The sequence below is a fragment of the Pan paniscus genome, chromosome 2 (genome assembly GCF_029289425.2).
Source record: "Pan paniscus chromosome 2, NHGRI_mPanPan1-v2.0_pri, whole genome shotgun sequence".
Lineage (NCBI taxonomy): Eukaryota > Metazoa > Chordata > Mammalia > Primates > Hominidae > Pan > Pan paniscus.
The window spans coordinates 82300487-82321427 of NC_085926.1; the positions used below are offsets into that span (position 1 = coordinate 82300487).

The window sequence follows — 20941 nt, forward strand, 5'->3', positions numbered from 1 at the left end:
CATTATAATACAGTGCCAATAAACATGGTGGCTAAGATATATGAGTGTGAACCACCCTATTTGTGTCTGAAATTCACTAAAACTGTGATTCTAATTTACGTTAGATGAAATGGTATTTACAAAGCACAAAACAAAAGATATAATTGAATAAATGTGCAATTTCTATTCTTCTGTTCTAACCACATTCTTTGCAGTGAGCTTTGCTTGGGTTTAAGCTTTTACCTTGAACTGAAATCAGAAGAAATTGGATTCTAAGGCTTGAGAACTCCTCACTGAAAAATCAGTAAACTGAAGGGAGGGAGAAAGGCAAACTTCATAATTGAGAAAAATTAAAATCTTCTCTGTAAGTGAGGTTATATATACAAGATTAGACCACGCAGAAACAACAACTGAAATGAAAGTGTGAGTCAATGGCATACAAGACATACTGTAGGACAAATTATGTTTCCAATATAGATGAAATCAATTTCATGCACAATTTATTAGTGCTGTCACGGATGGTCTGTCCTAAGACAGGATCTAGGTGAATTGAGTTATTTACCTACAACAGTAGCAAGTGGTCCTTTGGAGAAGTGTTTTTTGAACTTCTTCGCTCCCTAGGGTGCTTGTTAAAAAAAAAATGCAGATTGCTTTGCCTTACTTCAGATCTACTGATTCAGAATTTACTCTGGAGGAACTTGGAAATCTGTATTCATTATCAGTTAATTTATGAAAACACTGCCTTAGAGGAAGGTCATGTATGAACCAGGAGAACCCTAGTCAAGTGTGTTTGTGTGTTTGTGTGTGTATGTTGGGGTGGGGGGTTACTTTACAGAAAGTAATTTTTTTTTTTTTTTTTTTTGACACAGTCTTGCTCTGTTGCCCAGGCTGGAGCGCAGTGGTGCCATCTCGGCTCACTGCAACCTCTGCCTCCTGGGCTCAAGTAGTCATCCCACCTCAGCCTCCCAAGTAGCTGGGATTACAGATGTGTGCCACCACACCCAGCTAAGTTTTATATTTTTAAAAGAGACAAGATTTCCCCATGTTGGCCAGGCTGGTCTCGAACTCCTGACCTCATGTGATCTGCTCACCTCAGCCTCACAAAATACTGGGATTACAGGCGTGAGCCACTGCACCCAGCCTAAAAATTTAATTTTTAAGATTGTATCTCCCTAAAAATGCACCAGCCTGAATAGAAAGATCTAGTTAATATTCAGTTGATTTCATTATTTTCCTATTAGGTATAATTATGACTTCGACCTTTGTTTTTTATTTTATTTTATTTTATTTTTGTCAGGAAAACGCCTATTTTGGAGTGAAACCAGGGCCGCCTTATGAGCTAAACAGAGTGTGTTACAGCTTCAATAGACTAAACAAGCTCTAAATTTATCTTCCTATGGTAAGTAGAAAATGATAATTTAAAAATGTGCTTTTTATTTATCTCCATTAAGCCAACATGAAGAAAATTTAACATCTGATTTTTTTGTTAGTACATAGAATAGAAAGTTGTTTAAAGCAACAACAAAAGCCAACCAGACAATTTTGGATCAATAAATTTAGAATGTGTTCTTACAGCTAAAACTTTATAAAGAGAATTTCAACTTAGATATTCAAGAATGACTCCAACATATTTTCCTTTGAAATTAGAGCATTTTGCATATGTAGCTTGCCAGGGAACTTTTGGTTTCTAAAAGAAGTGGTTTCTTTTTACAGCAAGACACCCATTTTTCTAGTAGGAAGACAGGTTCAAAGAGATTCAGGAACTTGCTTGGAGGTGCACATCAGTCACTGGAAAAGTCAGAAATCAGTGAAGAATTCCTTACTGACCACCCAGCCTCTTGTGGAAATGTGTTTGTTGCCCGTGCACTTTCTGAGACAACTTAGCCCTCGAGAATTCCACATTTCTTGTTTTGTTGTCCAGAGTAGCCTTCCTTTCAGCATTGCAAGTGTCAAAATTGTTTCTGTCGATGATTAGGCAAAATAAATGCTTTTTCCTTTACGATTTAATCTTCGTGGAGCCTTTTCACAGGAGCCAATGTGGGGGCAGATGCTCCATAGCGCAAGCCTCATCTTTTCCTCCTCCTGTGACCGCCCGCTTCCTGTCTCAGCAGTTAGATCCATCTCACAGTCCAGCTGCTTCCTCAGTTCCAGGCCCCATGGCTCCCTCAGTTATGGCACAAGTGCTGTGTGAGCAGTGACCCTGGTGGCCTCCCTGTCATCGTCCAGCTGCCTTTAGCCTGAGCACTGACTTTAACAGATTCCCCTCACATGTCCACTGTCAGCCTCACGCCAGACTTCACAACTTCCCTCGTCCATTTTGTTACCCTCCTGCTTCCTCTGTGTGGAACTTTGGAGATTCACAGCCCCGTCTGTCCACCAATGCCTCAGAGATGAGCTGCGTAGGAGGTAGGGCTGCCCACCTCCTTGGAGCTGCCCACTCTCATCTCTGAGGAGAAAGTGAAGTTTAGAATGCTTCTCCAAGATACAGTTGACAATATTGCGCAACTACGCTTCAAATTAATTTGAATTTTATGAAAATAAGCATAAAAAATATGACTACATCATACTGAAGTCTGATGCAAAGTTTCTCTCTCAGCAAGCTTAAAAGCCAAGCATCATCAGAGATAGGTAGCATAATTACAGTAGAAAAGATGCCAACATATGAATGAAAATATGCCAGGGTACTGGATCCCTAATTTTTTCTTGACATTATCAGTGTTTCTAGCCTCCAGAAGTCTCTTTGCTCACCTGGGTCTTAAATACCTTATTAATAAAATGTAAATTGCAAAATTTAACCTGCCTGAGGACCAGGACTTTGGTCAGGTATAATTTTAAATTAAATACATTTCATCATAAAAATAATACTAAAAATTTAACATTTAACAAAATTTGACCTTTAAACTTTGTTTAAAAGAAAACATTTTATATTTTTTAGTAACATAGGAACAACAATATTTTGAAATAATATAAAACAAGCAAATCTCTTAATAAGACTGCTGGCATTTTTAAGGATTTCTTTTTGTGGGTACACAGGCATATATTTCTTCTTTCTCTTTCCTTCTCTTTGCCTCTCTCACACACACAAAATTGTGTATTTTTAATTCTTCACTTTTTTTTACTCAAATTACATGATAATATATATTATAATATAAATTGAATTTTATTATAAGAATAGTTTTTTGTTTTTATATTAGTTTTAAATGTTTATATTATACTCTATAATTCTCTCATCTTTTGACTCAGACTTTTTTGCAAATAAAATTTTAATGATACACATTTATTAAGTGTTTATTATGTCAAAATTATTTTCCATATACAGATGCTTCTCAACTTACAATGGGTTTATGTCCCAATAAATCCATCCTAAAGTAGGAAAATTGTAAGTTGAACCATGGTAAGTTGGGAACGGTGTTGTGGTATTTTATTTGGTGAACATTTAAATTGCTTAAATCTTGTTTTATTTCCAAAAGTTTTAAAATAAAATAGCTTTCAAACAATATAAAATAACAAGATGAAAATATCGCCTGACAATATCAAAGTAATGAAAAATAAGCAGAGAAAAAATAAACTGAAACAAGAATTATGAAATACATGCTGTTAAGTTTTATGCATTCATTAGAGATGTGCATCAAATTACGTTTTGGATTTTTAACAGCCAAATTGAGGAGAAGGGGTGTTGGCTAGCATAAAGGTATAATTATTTACATATCCTAGTGATATAAAATAAAATCAACCCCATTTCCTGAAAATGCAGCTTTTCTTGATATAGAGATCTCAGGGAATAGAGTTGTTAGATTATATATTTTTATTATAATCTTTAAATTTAAAGAATATGCACATATTTATAATTCTTGATACTTATTACCAATTTTTTTCCCCAAAACCAGCATGGGCATTTTCACATAAACTTTTCAGTGCAATAAGTGGTAATAGCTCCTTTTTTATTAATTTCTTTAATTAATCCCATTTCTTTGTTGGTAGCAAGACTCAACATTTTTTTCGTTGTGTTTGCGTCTTGTTGTATTTGCTGGCTTATGAGTTGCCCAATCCCTTCTGTCTGTAAGATTTTTCATAAAGGATCTTACATAGGGAAAGTTTGGCCCGTGGTGTTCTGGCATAGTCTATACAGGTAAATATTTCGAAGTTGGTTAAGGTCCAGCTTTTCCACAACTGAGGCATTTATGCCTAATTGCAATATTCTTGATTATGGCAGAATCTAGTCCTCTTTTGTATGTACATTTTTAACAGAAACATCACTCAGAGTTACCGTGCCTTTTGATTTTAATATATGTAAAGTTGCAAAGAAAGAGAGCAGCAGATAACAGGGTGACAGTGCATTTTGTGATTTTGTTTGTATCGGCCAGACTGGCCTACTGTAAGCTTGAAATCTAGAATTACCTTGCACTTTAGATTCAAAATTTTTATAATTATATTTTCAATTACAGAGATAGAAGTTTTCATTCATTCTGTGACAGTCTATCTTTGCTGTAGCCCACTAGGAATAAACTATTATCGAATTCTCTTGATACTTTTTCCTCTTGCCAAACATTTCAGGAACAATATTAAATCTGTGGTTTAAGGACTCATTATACTAACACATTATTCTTATCACCTGCTTCTCTGTGTTGTGCTGATTCCAAAATAATTTAAATCATCTGCTAAAAAGGGTGTTTTTTTAAGTTTTTATGTTGTATGTAATAAGCATTAGTTATGCTAACATTATTTTAAAAACAAACCAGCATGTTTTGAAGCACTGCTTTTAGTCAGATAACTCTGTAAGCATGTGGCCTACATAACCTAGAGTCTTCTGTTAGTACACATTTTTGAATGTTTTGAAGAAATGCTGGGTGCGGTTCTATCAGAAAGGCAACCTGTTCATATTCCATCACACTGACTGCATCTGCTCCAGTCACATGCTGTGTGAACTTGGACTGCTGGAGTCAGGGGAAAATCACTACTGCCACATGATGCTTTCCCCGGAAACACATGTTTTTAAAAATTTTGCAAGGGTGAAATAGAAGATGGTAGTGATATAAAAAAAAGCAAGCACGTGAATCTACCTGCAGTCTAGGTCTTAGAAGACTAGTGCCTAATTTTTTGCTACAGAGTTTGATGGATATGAAGAATGTTGAAAAGCCTGGGGGATAGAACAAAACAACAAAGAAAAGAATTTGAATTCTTTAGTCTGAAGAGAAGGTTGGAAGGTTAAAGACTATCTTATTAATGGAATTCAAGTTATATAGAAGTTTTGTAATTGAGTCAAAATGAATTAACCTTTTTCAAAGGCAATTTTGATTTCTTTTCCAATGTCTTTAAATAAGAGCAAATGAGGGAATGATAGAGGAGGAGGGGATGATGGAATATCTTTGAGCATAGGCAATTTTCCCTGGGATTTCCTTTTTCTCACCTCATGATAGTATACACTCAGGACTTAACCTGAAGATTTTTTCCCAATTCTTTCCTTTCTATCTGTCCTTTCACCATTTCTATTCAGAATGAAACATTGACCTGACAAAACTATCCCAGGACCACCCCTGAAAGGAGATATTCTGAGACTGATACAACTGCCTTCTGATGTTAGGATGAGAAAAAAAAAAAATCAGCTTCTCAGAAGTTACCAAGCATGATTTTAATTTGGTATAAAATAGACAGAGCAGCCATTTCTGGTAGTGATGGCTGTTACACCTAAGAGTGCTGTTGGAAAATGGAGATAGATGTCTCTCTCCCTGAATCATGGGAGTTAGGTTTTCTGGTTTTAAAGATTTTTGAAAAGCAATAAATGCCCCAAATGGCTTGCCAAACTTTTCATTCCAGTTTATAGTACAAGCTAAGTATTCTTTATCTGAAGTGCTTAGGATAAGAAGTGTTTCAGATTTCAGATTTTTTTTCAGAGTTTGGAATATTTCCAAATACAAGATGAGATACCTTGGAGACGCGACCCAAATCTAAACACAAAATTCATTTGTGTTTCATGTATACTTTTTATGTATAGCCTGAAGATAGCTTTATGCAATATTTTAAGTATGTCCCCTAAATGAATAAACTCTGTGTTATACACCAAGTTTTTACTGCAAACTATTACATGAGGTCAGGTGTAGAATTTTCCACCTGTGGCATCATGTCAGCACTCAAAAAGTTTTGAATTTTGAAACACTTCTGATTTTTTGTTTTAGGGATGCTCAACCTGTATCCCAACGTTATAAACATGTCCCTAAATTCTAGACTACTTAAAGTGCTCGATTCTTTCTGGAAAATATTTGGTTTGCTGTTTTTAGTTTAAAATATAATCTGAAGTTCATTATTGTTATTAACCAAGATTATTTTTGAATGATCAAAATATGCTTTAAAATAATAGAGTTTTGTTTGTTTCATTTTAGGAAATAAATACAAGGCTAACTTTTAATTTTCTTAGTTGTCATGGAAAATCAAAATTAACTACACCTTAAATTTGTGTTGGTAGTCAATGTTAGGTGATCACTAAGTAATCTGTATTTAAAGTATACAAAATTTGAGTTTAATCATATAATATTAAATGTTTTTCATGTTTTTGATGTCTACTCAGAAATCTATCCACTGCTTACTATTGACCCCCCAAAAACCATTGTGATGGTGGATTTTATGTGTTAACTTGACTGGGCCAGGGGATGCCCAGATAGCTTGTTATACATTATTTCTGGGTGTGTCTGTGAGGGTGTCTCCAGGAGAGATTAACTTTGAATTAGAAAACTGATTAAAGCAAATTTTCCTCTCTGATGTGGTTGGGCATCCTCCAACCCACTAAGGACCCGAATAAAACAAAAATGAATTTTCTGTCTCTGCCTAACTGCTGGAGTTGTAGCATTGGTCTTCTTTTCTTGAACTGGGACTTCCAGTATTGGTACTCCTGATTCTCACGCCTTTAGGCTTAGCCTACAATTTATACTATTATCTTTCAGAGTCTCCAGATTGTAGATGACAGACCATGAAACTTCTCAGACTCCATAAACATGCAGCCAATTACTAAAATATTTTATAATTATTTTATTAATTTTTTTGTAGAGGTGGGGTCTTGCTATATTGCCCTGGCTGGTTTCAAACTCCCAGCCTCAAGTGATCTTCCCACCTTGGCCTCCCAAAGTGCTGGGATTACAGGGGTCAGCCACCACAGCCAACAGCCAATAGTCAATTTCTTACAGTAAATATCTATCTATCTATCTATCTATCTATCTATCTATCTATCTGTCTATCATCTATTGAATCTCCTATTAAATCTCCTGTTAGTGCTGGAGAACCCTGACTAATACAGCCATTATAAAAATCTGTTGGTCAGGAAAAACTTAATAGATATATGGCAGTGAGTGAGAGTGTCTCTCGATAGAGTCTTAGCATGGTTTGAGAATGAGAAATAAGAAGAAGTTATTTCTTGAGTTTGAAAGTCTGAGCTGGGCAATCTTAAGGCAGGCCTTGGAAGGAGAACTTATAGGAATTTGTCAAAGTTTAGGACATAATAGCTTTGGATCTGTAGATACAGCAAGGTGAGGATCTCCAAGAGAATCTGGATGAACAAGCTGTTAATCTTGATAAGTAAACTCTTTAGTTAATACAGTCTTATCTTATAGTAGCAGATGTTTTATGGAGCAATAAGCTAAGTTATTTTGCTTGATCCCAGCATTCTTTAACACAGGGACAAGAAAGTATGCCTGGCCCAAGCATTAGCATGGTGTAGGGAATTATGTTAGTTTAAATTTATTGACTTTATATTGGACCTTGCAAATCAGTAATTATACAATAGAGGACTAAAATTCTTAATTGCCATTTATTAAAAACAGTTGAATATGCAATTGTAAGATCTATTTTTTCTTCCATAATAAGAAGACAGATTAGCTTTTATTTTCATGTATCACATATCAAATATTAGTGATTCTATTGATGTTTCCAGCTAATATGATATTTTAAGTCATAGTATAAAATTTTAATACATGAATTCCTTATTTAATTGTGCTGTAACCAAATGTCAAACCTCTTTGAAGTTTGCACATACTGAGTTAATTTTGAAGCGTATTCATTAAGACCTTGATTTAAAATAGTGTAAATGCTGATAGGCAAAGAAATATACTTATATAAAGTTTACTGAAAAAATATTTCTTAATAAAATAATATAATTTTCATGTTACCAGAAAGAGAACAGAATGTAAAATAAAACCTGTAAGCCTAAAATACCAACCTATTAAATACAAATAATATTTTGTATATAATATCACTGGGCACAAATATCTTGAATTAATATTAAAAATTTTACTAGTAAAAGAAAAATTATCCTTAAATTATAGGTGGGAATTGAATAATGAGAACACACGGACACAGGAAGGGGAACATCACACACCAGGGCCTGTTGTGGGGTGCGGGGAGTGGGGAGGGATAGCATTAGGAGATATACCTAATGTAAATGACGAGTTAATGGGTGCAGCACACCAACATGGCACATGTATACATATGTAACAAACCTGCACGTTGTGCACATGTACCCTAAAACTTAAAGTATAATAATAATAAAATTTAAAAAAAAAAAAAAGAAAAATCATCCTTAAATGTTTGTTCAATGGAAGGAAGAAATGGATAATTTTACAGACATGTAGCCATTACAATTATGTTCATGCAAATGTTTCAATTATGTAAACTTGTGTATGGGATAACTCAAGTGTAATGAAACCAGCAAATCATATTTGCTGTATATATAATCTTGTGGAAGGCATTATCAGTTGCCTCCCAAATATCTAATTTATTCCATTTTACTTACACTGATATTTGAGGGGGAGAAATGCCACCTAAACACAATCCTGGCCCAAATTTCTTTAAGATACAGGTGGCCAAATGATATTCTGCTATGGGTTTCTGGGAAACTTTTGTTTTATTGACCTAAGTACTGTTCCATCCTCTTTGATGCTTCCTTCTTCTTTCTGGGTGTAATACAGGGAGCATATCTTGCCAGTATGAGGTTGCCATGAAGATACAGCTGCAATGTAAGGATGCAGGAGTAGGAAAAACAAAGGGTATGGTCCCTGTAGGTACTATAGCAGCCATGGACTGCCTGTCTCTGTATTGCTTATTGTGCTAAAACAAACAAAAACAATAGTGGGAAAAAAAAAGAAAACGTTTGGGAAGAAAACACCTTCTCGTTAATTAAGCCCTTGTAATCGGTTTTTACTGCATGCTGCAGAACACAATTCTCAGCTGCCACACATCTCAATTTTGCTAAAAATGAAGTAAATAAGTGAAAGAAAGCAAACCAAATATTAATTGTAGTAATTTATGCATGTCGTAGTTGTTGATAAATTTAAAGCTGCTATTCTGTCTGTGCTACAAATTTTTAAGCACGTGCAGTGATTGTATGTTTATTTTATCATCGGAAAAATGAAATAATTGCATTTATCTATATTGAAAGTGAAAATCCCTTTTAAAGGAGATTTATAGAGTCACAAGTTTAATGTGCCTATACATTTTCATGACACATGTACCAGACATGCACATAAAAGAAATAAAGAATGCTGATATTTTATGTGCAGAAGAAAAGTTTATTAGGACACTAATATGCCTTTTAGACATACTAGGAGTCTGCACAGTCTAACAACTATATGAACAAAGAAATTTCAACACATTTAAGCAGAAAAGCTGTGATGTTTCTGTTTCTTTCATAGGCTGTTTACAAACTTTAATTCAATATACAGACTTACAGAACATCGTATTTAGCAACACCCATGGAAAATTAATAAGTTTTCCTAAGTGTATGTGAGTGTGTTGGCAAGTGTATTAGTCCATTCTCACATTTCTCTGCAGAGCTACCTGAGACTGGTTAGTTTATACAGAAAAGTTTAATGGACCCACAGTTTTGCAGGATGTACGGGAGGCATAGCTGGGGAGGCCTCAGGAAACTTACCATCATGGCAAAAGACGAAACAAGCACATCTTCACATGGCTACAGGAGAGAGAGCTAAAGGGGAGGTGATGCACGGTTTTAAACAACCAGAGCTCGTGAGAACTCAATCATGAAACAACACTAGGGGGATGGCGCTAACCCATTAGAAACCACTCCCATGATATAATTACCTCCCATCAGGCCCCACCTCCAACATTGGGAATAACAGTTCAACATGAGGTTTGAGTTGGGACACACCACCAAACCGTATCAGCAAGGTGAAGAGAAAGGGCTGTTGTTATATGGATCGGCCCTTTGTGATCAGAAATTGTTCACAAAATAGTTCAAAGCGTTAGAGGTGGTTCTTTTAAAAGTTCTTTCTTTGGTTCATGAGTCAGTCTCTTGTAGTGTTAATATTTATGAAATGAAACATGTTTTGGTTTCTGTTATGAACTGAAAATTTAAATGAGAGAGTCTATAAGTTATCCCAAGCATTCTGGTGAAGATTTCCTTATTTTCATTTCTGTCTTCCCTCCCCAACCCCCTGTAATTTGGTAGCAAGATAAATAAATGGATTTTATGGTTTCAATGAATTGGTTTTTAATGTCAAAAATGTTTGAGGAAATTACATGGTTCTAAAGTGTAAGATATTCAAAACTGAGGTAAGTAAAAGACATGTAAGAAACTGTTTATGGAGATTTATTTATTTTTTGTTCCATAGATCATTCAACAACAGTGGCTGGGCCACTGTGGATATCACATCACTTCATTAGCATTGCAGGAGGTTAAACAATCAAATTGAGATCTTTTTCTGTAAGTGTTCATTGTAGTTCTAGAGACCAGACCAATAGGAGACCAATAGTTTATATAAATGTCAGAGCTAGAAGAATGCTCACTGCTCGTTCATTCTATTCCCTTTATTTTACAGATGAGGAAACTAAACGACTCCAAACAAAAAGAAGTCCTCTAATTTCCCCCAATACGTCAATTTTTTTTTTTTTTAACCTCAGGACCTGAACACATTTTTATTTGCTAGGACACATCCTGACTTGCTTAAATAACTCTAAACTTATCATCTTCTTCCAGGATTTCCTGCACCAAACAAATCTGGATTAGGCTTCCTTCTTCATTCACTCAGGGAAACCTGTACATCATTTCTTGTGTCAGTCACCATGCTGAGTCATAACTATTATTTTACATTTCTTTGTGGCTCTCTAATTGTAAAGTAATTGAGGGTGAGCAAGAACTAGGTCTCCTTTTGTTCATCATGGCTCCAGTATACAGCAAAATAGCTTACACACAGTAGGTGATCAAAAATGTTTATACGTTGAATGAATGACTTGCTGAAATTTATCAATTAAATGTGTAATTTAGTAAACAATGTTTGTCAAACATACACGTACCTACATATAAAAGCGAAACATGTATTTCTGTTTAGGGATTATTACAGTATAGGTGAAAAAAAAAGCAGAATAGTTCTAGTTTAGAAGAAATTGTGGCTGTTTCTTTTGTTTGTAAGTAGCCAGGAAAACAATATATTAATTTTGTTCAAAAGTATAAAATTTAAGTTTCCCAAGAAACACTGCAGTTCTGTGATAACAATGCTTTTCCCAGAAATAATGATGAATAAACTACTGCATTCACACAATTAAATTCTAAGCTGAAATGGGGATAAATGAACTATACCTACATGTAATACTACAGATGAATCTCATAAAAATGATGGTGACAGAAAAAAGCAAGAAAATTAAAAGTATATATTTATAATTGCACTTATAATACTCTTCAAAAATAAATAGGCAAAACTTATCTGTGATGTTGGAAATTGGCTTAGTAGTTTACCTTTATGGGAGTAGTGATTGGGTAGAGGTAACAAGATGTTTCTGTGGTGCTGACCCCAGTCACCTTCTTCCTATAGGTTCTGGTTTCATAGGTCTTCATTTTATATACATTTATTGTGATATATATGATAATTTGTTTACTACCTTGTGTGTATTTTATTTCAAATAAAACTACATACACATGCCCTCACTCCCCTAAAACTCAAATTTAAGGACCCAGGCCACGGTGCTGGCCAATGAAATAATGAGTTACAATTTACATACACACATAGGCATTGGTTTATACTCACTGGTGGGGATCTATGAATAAATGTCTCATTTTTTCTGGCAACTCATGAGACTATGGCATTGTGAAGTGGAGTTCCACTTAACACATGCTTTATTGGTTTTTCTACCTACATGCCTCCTTTTCTTCACTTCCTCCTGTGTGTTTTCCTGAATCATTTCCTAATAGAATAGCTACACCAAAGCCCTTGCCTTAGTGCCTGCTTCGCATGGAACACAATGATACTCTTCTAATACATATTGTCATTTGGGAATTTTTTAAATTATAAATTTGTCTTTTCCATTTTCCTCTGAATTTCATGGACATAGAGCTTTGCCAGATGTGTAAATCATAAGAGAATGTTGAATCCTACCTCCTTTCAGCATTTTTATGAAGATGTCTAGACAGAATGATTAAATACAAGAAGTACTTCCTTTTCACAATATTTTTCCGCTCCTTGTCCAGGATGAGTGCCTGTAAATAAATTTTTAGTGACTTTCCTCAATGTTAAGATATATTAATATTTCCAGGAACCTGTTTTTAAAATGCCAGAGATGATCCATTAGTATATTATCAGTTGTTATTATCTTAGTCACACACAAATGTTTTCAACTTGACACGAAGCTCTTGGGAGGAAGACCTGTTCAATGACAAGTTCACAGGGAAGCCTTCCACTTTTTCTCTCTTCTTTACACCTGTATAGGCATCATGTTTTAAAGCCACAGTATTATTTTGCTAGGACTGCCAGAGGTACCACAGACCAGATGGCTTAACCAACATAAATGTATCTTCTCACAGCTCTGGAGGCTAGAAGTCCAAAATCAAGGTGTCAGCAGATTTAGCTTCTTCTGAGGCTTCTCTCCTTGGCTTCTCTTGTGTCCTCAGGTGGCCTTTCCTCTGTGCATATATTTTTCAGGTGCCTTTCTGTATATCCTAATAGCTACTTCTCATAAAGACACCAGTAAGGTTGCATTAATGCAAACCCTAAGGGCTTTGTTTAACTTAACTACCTCTGTAAAGGCCTTTTATCCAACTAGAGTAACATTCTGAGGTGATGGGGGTTAGGACTTCAACATAAAAATTGAGAGAAGACAAAAATTCATCCCGTAACAACCACTTTGGCTCTAGAAAATACAATAGTAGCGTCCACTGACAGGAAACAAGGAGGAAAGCTGGCCATTTCTGTCACTCAGCAGACAGAAATGAGATGGTAGGATCTTCCCAGGCTAAATACAAGCAAAGGTGAGGTGACGTATGCAAAGCAGAAATTCTCATCAGCGATAAGTAGTGAGATTTTTCTGGAGTTCAATGCCACCTGTGCTGTTTTGGTTTGGCTGCCAGAAAGTGTACCAATTTAGTCAAAGAAGAGCACATCATATTACAAAGGTACTCGTTGGTTTTTCAGTTTGTTATTGCAGAGTCTTTAGAAACGGACTCTACTGGGACTTGTGGTTCTGCATCTATCCCTAACTAGTTTCAATATTGTACCTGTTACTTAGTCTCTTGATTCTTTATCTGGGAACTGAGGATAATATTTCTCTTGAAGGATTCATGTGAGGTATAAATGAGACGATGCATATGCATTACCAAACAAATAGTAGGCCTTGATATATGCTCAATCAACCTTTATGTCCTCTGCTCACATTATCTCTATGTTCACATGTCCTGAGAAAATACTTCATAAGCCATGTAAGTTTTGAAATGGTGGAGAAGGCTGACGAAATAGAAAATTTGGGTGGCCAGGAGCGGGAGAATACTTAGGAGGTTGGCAAAATAAAGTATTCAGAAACCTAAGGGTAGATAGGCAGAGATTAAATAGAAATTTAGAATTTTAAAATCCTATCCTTGGCTAATGTGTTGCATATATAAAGGGCATTGGCAGAAATGACATTGTTTATAGAACCTAGTAATAGTAACTAATCAGGCTTCAGAAGATGAATTAAAGGAATACTTGTTCCCCTTCAGAGAACACTGGTTTATTCATTGCTCTGTATGCCACCTCAATATTGTACAGTAAACTGGAAGGTCAAAATGAGCATCTTTTTAAGGAGTTCTGCGCTTGTTTGTTGATACTTCTTCTAATTGCTTACTTTCTGTACTTTTCTAGGCATTTGCCTAATGGATTTGGGATATTGACAATTGTAGAGCCATGGATTTGAGCTGTGCAGTGTAAACACCTAAATGTTTGTTTGTTCTGTGCACACACTAAGAAAGTAAACGTGGATGTCTTTTAAAATCATGAACAACTACCATAGAAAAACTCAGGTTAAAGCAGAGTCTAAATCATTCTCTAAAATAGCAGAACAAACAGGCACAAAGCTTACTGGTGCTTGGCCATTTTCACATTGACTACAGCCATGTAATTCCCAAAATATTGCTCCTTCAGTATTGCGTGCCCTCTGACATATCACCATTTCGTATCTTAGCAATACTTTAAACAATATAACTAACTCAATGGTTAAACCTCTGAAAATTTGTTTTTTTAAACAAGTTTTATTGTTAATTGCCTAAGACCTGCCGATTTAGAGTATGCTAAGTAAAGTTCAAAAGCTGAATGGTTTCTTTTCTATTTCTTGTTGCTTGTGGCTCGTTAAATTAGAGTGTAGGAGAAACTGTGACATAACAAAGGCACACAAAAATGGACTGGAAAATCGTAAGGAAGAAAGATGTGATGACGGCTATAAAAGGCTGGGAAAGATGATACCAAGGACAAGGATAATAAGATGGGAAAACAAGTGAAAAAAGAGATTATCACACTATTAGGGGCTCCTTTTCTTTGTCATCATTACCAGCTTCTCTCAAAGTAAATGGCTTCCGAATAGTATATATATATATATATATCTTTGAGGATGTATTTATGCACAACTCTGCCCTGAATTTCTGCTGGTTCATTTAAACAGGCATATTTTTGTGTACATCGTGTTCAAGCTTTGCTCACTTAAAAAAAATAAACCTTTACAGGTATCGAGAAACTCATGCCGTATAACACTAATGACTTTAAAAACAAGCTCTATCCATCTCACTATAATAATCACTGTTCCATTATTAATTTTAAAAACCCTTCAAATTAATCATGAAAATTCCCATTTAGAAAAGTCTCCTTGACTTTTGTTTTACATTAGTAGTTTTTGGCCAAAGGAATGAATTATGTAATAAACCTATATAGTACTTATTAGTACAGCTAACAGCAACAGCACACCCTTCTTCACAAAAATACAAATATCTTTTAAAATTTTAAATTTCTGTGTTTTCAGAGTGCATAAATTTGACCTTGTTAAGTCCAAAAATATCCTTGTGATCCACCCTTTGAGGATGAATAAGTAGTATAAGTTCATCATGTAGTGTACTTATTTGAAAGTGTACTTTAGTTCCACAAAATAATTTTAGGGATCAGGCTAAGATATCATCTTCCATTACCCATCTACTGTCTACCTATCATCTAATCGATCTCATCTGTCTGCCTTTTATCTATTCATAAGATGTATATTCCCACTTTCATCAAAATCTGATTTGAATATGGGCATACCTGTCTGATTTTTGTTTCGTTTTGTTTTTGGCTACACATTCAAAAACATGATGAGGAATGTTAATCTATCTTGTTCTGTTTTGAAGTTTTTCTTAGCCATTAGTGGCAGTGTTTTTGTTTTTGTTTTTGTTTTTAACTATACAGGGTACACATCTTGAAGGAATGCTGCAAAGACTGGTGATGAAAGGCTTGACAGCTGTTAGAGTTGAGCAGGTCATATTTTTCTTTTAAAAAAGAAACCAGAACAGCGATTCTTCCCTTACTGCTAAGTGTCTTTCCATGATTTAAGTTACCTGCCATCACAAGAGAAATTTGACATTGTTGGAGTAGTGGACTTTTCATGTTCTTTCATTTTATTTTATTTTTATATTTTTTGCCAAGTAATGTTCAGAGCCCCCTTTGTTGTTCTTATTGTTTAGGTGAGGCTCTATAAGCAGCGGAAGAGAAAGTGGAATTAAGAGTAAAATCTTGACTTATTCTATTTGTTTGCTTTCTCTCAATAAAGTATATTAGGTTGGGAAAGAGTAAAATTTAAAATGATTTAAAAACCTTCTATATTAAACTTTCTTTTACAATGAAATTATGTACAGTTCATTTGGATAATATTAGATCACATAAGAACTTAGGCATGAATACATTCCATCAGTGCACTGGTTAGTAAACCTTTGTCATAAATAAGGTTGGCAAATTATCCTGGTCATAAGCAAATAAGGAGTAAGGATGAGGTATTTTACTTAATTACTTTTGTTCTCTTTCCCTGGCATAAATATGTAACTGAGAGGTAATCACACAAAATATATAGTTGTATTTTTGTGTGTTTGCTTTTAAACATTGTATTTTCAGGGTTGTCAACATAGAACATAGCTTCTTTAGAGTCAAGCAGTTTTGTTGTGAGCCAAAGGTTACCTTAAGCCATGAAATAGTATATTTGAATAAACAATTCATGAATGTAGTTTATCTTTTTATACTTCCCTAAATGTATGAATTGTTTAAGTATCTGCCCATAAACCCTTGACTCTGCTCTCTATACTCTCTTTGCAATGAAATCTACTCCCAAATATTCATGATGCTGTGAGCTATCATAATTCCTGGAACCTTCTGATTTCACCTACAATTGCCTCTGAAGCAAGCAGGACTGCCTGCTTCAATGTCTCTGAAACAGTTGAGCAGAGGATTGATACATGTGAATGGGCTTCTGGTCTCAAACAGAGTTCTTCTGTATAGAACACACCACAGATTTGTCATTGTCCCTCTACAAAATATCTCATTATTTATCTTCCTATCTCTGCTGTGATACATGTATGTAAAAATTGCAAAACATCTCAATATGTTTATGCCCCCCAGAAGGTACTGTGTGAGCATAAACATCAAGAAGGTGAGATATTCTTTGAAAAGAAAGGGGAATAAGAATTTATAGATTATCTCTGGGCAGATTAGAAGAACATATCTTCATAATTTTACAAAAATCAAAGCTGTCCCTCAGCCCAAAGCTGCATACATTCCGTGTTCTCTCTCACAAATGGTGCTTATCCTGACAAATTGGTCTTCTAGTCTTTCACTTTAAATTAAATATCTAAAACCTCAAAAATTTGAATTCCTTTTAAAAGACATGATTTGACCATAGCCCCATCACTGTCTCACCAAACATCTGACTCACTTATTCATAAATATTGCATGATATAAAGTCTAAAACTAGAACTTAACCTTCTTTTAGTCGATTAAAAATACCCTTCTTCAAATAGCAGGGAGTCAACCAAGTAAAGTAATTAAAATATGTAAATGAATCATTTTGCTGTTTGAACAAGTGTAGTGAACAGAAAGAAAAAGATAGAAGATTGCATTTGGAGAGACTCACTAAAAGAAGGACCAGTTCTAATTTTAGTCTTTATGTTGTGCCTCTTGCCTGTCATGGCAGATTTTATTCATCTAAATAACTGCAACACCATCTCCCACCCCACATGTTCTTCTAACAGTGTGACTCCTCACTTCTCTCACTGAGAATCGACGTCTGTATTTTCTTTAAATGCATCTGGATGGAAACATAATTGCTCTAATCAAGAGAGTACAGCAAGAATGATGCTATGTGACTTATAAAACTAGGTAATAAAAGGAATAAAAGATCCACAGGATTCTTTCCTGTGAAACTTGCACTGGGAACCAAACCACCATACTCTCACGAAGCCCAAGCTAGCCCATGACGATAGACCACAGAGAAAAACTGAGGTGCCAGCCAGCCACCATCATCCACCAAACATATGAGTGAACAAAGCTTTTGAGTATACCACCTGAGGGCCCAGCCAACGTGGAATAAAGACAAAGCATCCCTGTTGTGCCCTGTCCAAATTCCTGGTCCTAGGAGTCCCTGAGTACCATAATTTGTTATTCTATGCCATTAATTTTGGGGGTAATTTCTTATATAGCCACAGTAACTGGAATATCTACTTTCTCTTGAGTGAGGCATGAGAAGAAATGAAGAGAGTCAGGTCATTGGCTGACCTTACATTTAGTTTGACTAAATATGCATTTAGAACTAGGTGTCAGATATTTTTATTTGATATGTACATTTATTTCTATAAACAAAACAAAACTAAACTTAAAATCAATGAAAATCATACTTTTGCATTTACATTTCTATGTGTTTGCGTGTGTGTGTGTGTGTGTGTGTGTGTGTGTGTGCATGTGTGGTTGTTTCCATCTATTCCCTGATTCATTGGCCCACACTGTATCAAATCTTGGGTCTTTTTGTGCAGGTCACGGGATCTCATATATTCTGGCTGTCATTGTCATAATAAGCCACTCTTGGTCATATGGAAAAGCATTCAGCTGCTCCCTGCCTTTGCTCACAGCGTGTGGTACTCTCTTAGAAGCTATTCCTGGTGAGTATCTGGCTTGCGACTCCCTGAAGCTCTCTCAATGCAATTCTGTACTAATCTCCTCTGTGCTAGCGAAAAAGAATATATAGGGCTGACCACACTTTTAATCCTTATTGTGACATCTGATTTAATATGTCTATATGGAATTATGAAAAAAGTATTTGAAATATTTGAGTTACTCATGTTGAGAAAGGATAGAATAATGACTCTTAGGATATATATGGAAGAAATGTAGAGAATTCACACTTTTAGTGGGATGTAATTTTAGAATAGAATTGTAGAGAGAAATACTACAACTGTTGATATGTATTTAGAGCAAATTTTAGAAAATTTAAAATGTGACTTAATTTAATTTCATATAACAAATCCCAAATGGGTTTCCTAAAGGTTTTTTTTTTCTTTTGCCACAAATGGATTTCCCTTTAGAGTTATGTCAATGGGAATTTTTTTTTCAATGAGTCAAGTAGCAACAATAACGTGCTAACATTTTTTCCTAAATGTCTTCCTAAATATCTTAATTTTTTTATGTTGTAGCTGCTGAAATATCTGTCATCAAAGGGACAATAATTCAAATAAGCACAAAGCTTAAACACACATTTTACATATTATTGGATTCTTGGTTTGAATGTAAATGTTCTAAACATAACTTATTGACACAATGGTGCCATAATTAAAAATAGGCAGAAATTATCTATAATGACCAATTTTCTAAAAACATAATTCTTTTGAAATGATATGTTTTAAATTTTTTACTCAGAGAAACAGTAGAACATTTTAGTTAGTATTGAAAACTTTGATAAAATTAAACCATATTAAAAATGTTAAGAGTATCTATTTTATACACATACACACACACACACACACACACATACAAGATTTTGAGGGATGTTTTCAGTGTTTTTTGCCAATTTTAGACAATGTACCAAATGATAGAATTCATAGTAGTTTCATAGGAGCTTGACTATGTCTGTGGTTTGCAATGAACACAGATGCATTTATTTTGATATTAGATATTTAAATGCATGCAGTTAATATATTTAAATTTATGATTACATATTCAAACTGTATGAAAGCACAAGGTATGTGAAAAGCTTATCTTATACATTTTTTCATTCAACAAACACAATGTCTGAACAGAGATTCTCAATCTGAGACTGAGTTATTATTGGACAGATGCTTATTGTTTTCTCCATGTAAGACTGATTTTTCATAGAAATAAAAAAATACTTTCTAATTTGCCCAACTATTTTGATCTTGTCTTACTTTTCAAAAAGCTTCCTATGAAATGCCTAGTCTTTTTAATTTCTTCTTATTATTTTTATTCTTAATTTTTATATTTATTATTGTTGTTTTGTTGTAAAAATTGAGCCATCTTGAAGATTATGAATGATTTAAGAAAACAGTTAAATATTAGAATAAATGAATGTATCATCCAACTGTTGTGTCCCACGAGTCTAAGAAAGAAAAACAAATCAGGAAATAAGTTACATTATTATTCAATGAGAAGTAATACAAATTTAGATCCATTTAATTTAAAATACTTTTATGTAAACAATAAAGTGAGAGATGAAAGAGTAATTTTACAAGCACTGTTGACAAATGGTGTAATTAGAAAGAACATGTGTATCAAAGAATGTTCCTTTGCTAGATCATTTTGAATGCATAAATGACATTGAAACCATGCATCAAATATTGAAAGAAATAGGATATAATAGCATGAAGGAAAAAGTGAGACTGTGTATACAATAATTTTCTTTTCTTTCTTTTTTTTTACTATTTATTTACTTACTTGTTTTGAGGATTTCATTTTAAAAGAGAGGATAGGAAATAAAAAAAGAGAACAGAATGAGGAGAACTGTATATTTACATTTATGTCAACACATTTAAGTTGATAAATTTGAAAACTATAAAATAATTACTGTGTATTTATCAAGTAGTATTCTATCAGAGAAAAAAATCAAACTGAGTAATATGCAGTAAGAAATTTATGGTGGTAATTGACCTTATCCAATTGTGAAAACTGGTTTTGCAGTCCTATTTAGGCAGTTATTCCTGCTTCTTGTGTTGGACCTGAAGTCAACAGGGCCAGCAATAGAGAAGGAAAGATGATGTGAAGGAGAGCAACTGAAATGGGAGAGTTCTCTGACCCACTCGTGGAACCTGCTTGGACTGCCATGTGCTCAAACCCTTTATGGAGGGGAGATGCAGACAGGTAGGAGCCAGGGCAAGCACTTTTGGGCTCCAGTCCCACAGTGGCGTCTAGGAGTGTGTTACAATTAATGTTCTTTTAGCAGTTGCCATTCGTGGACAGCTAAGTGTTAAACCAGTTCAGTGGAGAGTCAAGGTGACAGCCTTTTACACCTTTCCCTCTTGGTACCGAGGTCCTTTGTCCAGCATCCAGGAAGGATCAGGTCACATGGATTTGAAGGATAGTGAATGTGGGGATTTTATTGAGTGATGGAGATGGCTATCAGTGGGATGGATGAGGAACTGGAAAGGAGATGGAGTGGGAAGATGATCTTCCCCCAGAATTGGCTGTTCCACAGCTGATTTCCTCTCCAACCC

General features: G+C 34.8%; 1 long non-coding RNA gene across 1 annotated transcript; it reads left to right on the forward strand.

Annotated features, from left to right (window-relative positions):
- Nucleotides 1-360: 360 nt before the first annotated feature.
- LOC117979704 (uncharacterized) lies at nucleotides 361-20588 on the forward strand. The gene is made up of 3 exons (XR_008624771.1): nucleotides 361-1378; nucleotides 18254-18379; nucleotides 20409-20588. It is a non-coding gene; the product is annotated as an uncharacterized LOC117979704 (long non-coding RNA).
- Nucleotides 20589-20941: the final 353 nt, after the last annotated feature.